Raw genomic sequence first — 3,987 nt, 5'->3', positions numbered from 1 at the left:
GCAGAACAGCTTTTGTAGGCTACCTGCAGAGATGTGCATCCACCTTTTTTGTCAGCATATAATGCACTTTATGCCTGCAGACAGGTAGCTGAGCTGTAACTAGGGTGATGGTTTAGTTAAGGCGAGAAATTAGGTGTGTGAGAGCCGCCTCAGAGTTTGTTTGGTGGATTAGAATTTGCCAAAAAAGGTAGTACAGTTCAATAAGAAATATAAAATAAGATCCTTATAATAAACGTTCAATAAGATCTGACTTGAGTAGTTATTGTTGCACAGTGTCCAGCAGAAAACCGTATATTGCACATATTAGGAAACGGTGTATTTCACATTGCCACCCCTAATTACTGCCACATGCCAGAGAGGTTATCATGCTGAGGCGAGGCTATGGCACTTTGGAAGAAGCTGCTTAACTGTCTACCCATTGTTGTCTTTACAGGTGCCAGAGGATCTGATTACAGAACCCTCCAGATGTGATTAGCTGTGTCCAGCTCTACAGGAGATTACAGCTCCAGCTTCCAGCTCTTCAACTCCTGCTTTTCTTTTTACTCACAACACCTGAACACTACTGACGTGAAATTATGACACTGGGTTCTTATCAACAGTTTCTATCATTATAACAACTCAACACATTTCAAGTCATACAAAACTACTTTTACATTTGTAGCCTTTTAATATTGAGTTTAATTTATTAAACTATTGCTTGTGTATTAGGAAGACTTTGTTATAAAGTGTATCAGACTAATTATACATAATAAAATCATTCTTCATTCATCATCAGTTTCATATTTTCATTTTAAATAGTCTGATCTAAACTTATAGTATATAGTTAACAGCTGTAAATGAAAATATTAAGATGTTATTTATAGGCTAACAATTTGTATATGTTAGTAGAAAGTAAAAAATGAAAGGTTGATGTTGTATACTGTTTTATTTTGACATTTCTTTAAGAGACAAATGTGACATTGACTAAGAAGTTACTCTGTAGTGAAAAAAATAGAATTATTATTATTATTATAGAATTATTATTGCACACTGAATAGTTTTGAAGCCCTGTAGAAGGTGTCATTTATTGCGACCTCTGAGAAGCTCTTGTGTGGTTTACATTGTATAGACTCACCTATTTACTACATGTGCATTCGGTCAGCTCTGAGACCTCACAATAAGGTCACAATAAAAACCACCTAGTGGGATTCATAATTACTATGTGCAGATCATTCTTTGTTTCTGTGTTTAAACTAGACTTATATCAGAGCAGCAAACAAGGCACTCTTCAGAAACTTCAGGCTCTGTTATACAGTATATGGGTACTGGGTGTATGGCTCCTTATTTATCTTAAAGTATAAGGTAGAAAGTAAAAATACTTCTGCACACACAGAAATACACTGCATAATTACTTTTCATGATTTCATGTGAAACATGTTGGGAGGATTTTCAACTTTTTAACACTTTTTAACTTATACAAGACTGATGTTCTTAAGCAAGAGTTCAGCTTTAATGTTTCATGTTTTATCTGTGGTATACGATTTGCATTTCAGTAAGTAGCAAAGACAGGGAGTGCTAATATATATAGAATTTATTACAAGTGAACCATAAACCATATCATTTTTTAAATGGATCTATGATACAAATATGGACAATATTTAAAACTCAGAGTAAATCTAATCTAAAAATCTAATGTAATTTAATTCTAAAAGGGAATCTTTGAAATATTCTAGATTCATTACACAAAGCGAAGCATTTAAAACCCTTTTTGCTTTCATCTTCATGACTACAGTTTACAGCTCATGGAAATAAAAACTCCACTATACAAAATGTATAAACATTTTAGAATAAATAAATAAATAAATTATAGAGAAATAACTGGAGAAGAGCTCTCTAATCAGCTAATTAACTCTCTCAGTCTGGTTCTGATGCTCACAATGAACTTTTCCTCAGTATTCTAATTTTTTGAGATGGTCCTCTAAAAGATGCCTCAGTGTTTTAATGTTGACAGCACTATTATGTCACATAAGTGGGAGAAATGGAACAAGGGAGACTCTTTAAATGTTTTTGTGTAGTCCTATTAAGACAGACAATTTAATATCAGCTGTCAAATGTCCAGTAGCCAAGACTAGCAATGTCATTTTAGACTCAAAGTTTAAGTTTTGAGTAGCAGATGTAGAGGCACCAGAACCTCAACAACAATGTTGTGACAAATATAAAAAGTACCTTTCTCTCTCAAGTGTCCCATTCCAGACAATAATCCCACACAGCCCTGCCGACAGCAGCAGCGTTACTCAATATAGCGGTGTGGGGAATTAATTAACGTGATAGCAGCCATGGCTAACGTTTTACAAGAAATACAGCTTCCATCATGTGACTGAGGCCTCTTCCGCTAGCTTATTATGTTTATTACAAGTAACATACTGAGGTGACGTCCAAATAAACGACTCGTAACCGCTCGTAACCAACGGTACGTAAATTGATTTGCTTGAAATTGTTCGTTTGAGCTGTAACATTAAGTAAACTTAAGGTAATTAATAACTGATTCATAATTAACGTTATCGTTAAGTTAACTGTTAACTTTAGTGTTGCAAAATGACGTTAACGTTACCACATTTATATATTAAAAAGCATTTAAAACCTTGTGAAGTATAATGTCAATAACAGATATGTGAGTTATTTTAATATTTTCCGGCGTCTTACCTAGACTGTAGCTGGAAATGTCGGTAAACTGGTAACAACCAGCCGCAGGTTCCAACCTCCACCGTACAGCACCGCAGAGTAGCATTTAACATTACCTCCTTAGCATGAGCTAACACGGTTACGTCGAGCTAGGCGGGAGTAGTTTCAGCAACACGTCACCTCAGCTCCACCTACGTCCCGCCTCTTTGCCCATTTTTGGTTATCCAGGAGTGACACGCTGCCAAGATGGCACCGGCCAGCTCCGCCAATTTTGAGCTTCAAAACGGCTCTTCAGAAACCAATGGGTGATGTCACGGACGCTACGTCCATTTTTATATACAGTCTATGGGCACAACCCTGGAATCAGGGAGTGATAACCAAACGTGAAAACAGTCTCAAAACCAGTCTCTCTTATAAATGGCAATAATGACACTATTTCATAAATAACGAACAACAGTAAAGGGTGAGTCCATACATAACCACTGTTACTTCTATACATAAATAACCACAGGGTGTGTGTTAGTGATGGTAAAAGTCACTCTTTTGAAAGACTCGAATCTTCAAATCTCTTTCATTAAAATTAACTAATCTCTTTTTGAGTCATTCCGTTCATTTTAACTAGGCTGGTTATTGGGCGATTAAAAAACAGCGAAGTTCCCCTTCGAGGGAACTCGAACTGCTTTCGGTTACGACACTATGGGTACGCCTCTAGGCGTAGCAGGTCTGAACGTGAATGAAATCACTCCAATCCTATTGGTTTGTTGCTAGAACTGTAAGGTGTGACGGAATAACCGGAGGAGTATAAAGCACACCTAGACACATTCATCATTAGCTTTTTTCTATTCAGCAGGCGCTCTGTATGTTGTTTGAAGAAAGTGTGGTGTATAACATATGTGCATTTGACCATTACAGTTTAATATAATGCTCTGCAGCTGGTGAGAGGAACAGTGAACCCTTATGGGGAAGTAATGATTGATGGGTGAACCAAGAGTGAACCCTCCTATAGAATTTGACCCCTGACCCAGAGCTGGAGAGAGACACAGTGGACCCAGTGTTAGGGGAAGTGGTGTCTAACAGATGGTTACACTTATTTTACAGCACCGTGCCCTTATATGGTATTTAGCAGAGACCTAAACATGTCCTATATAAGCTGTGTTCGATGTACAGAGAGACAGAGTGGTTATCAGGCTGGGTCACTCTCCAAGCTGCTGCAGAGCTTGTAATTGATGCTGAATTCTTTGATGTAATAAACTTTTATAATCAAGAACAGTGTCAAGCGGATTTCTTCTCAACACATCATCGCAGCATTATCGTTCGGACACCACA

The sequence above is a fragment of the Micropterus dolomieu genome, linkage group LG02 (assembly GCF_021292245.1).
Source record: "Micropterus dolomieu isolate WLL.071019.BEF.003 ecotype Adirondacks linkage group LG02, ASM2129224v1, whole genome shotgun sequence".
Taxonomy (NCBI): domain Eukaryota; kingdom Metazoa; phylum Chordata; class Actinopteri; order Centrarchiformes; family Centrarchidae; genus Micropterus; species Micropterus dolomieu.
The sequence above is the reverse complement of the archived record's forward strand: the minus strand, read 5'-3'. Positions refer to the sequence as shown.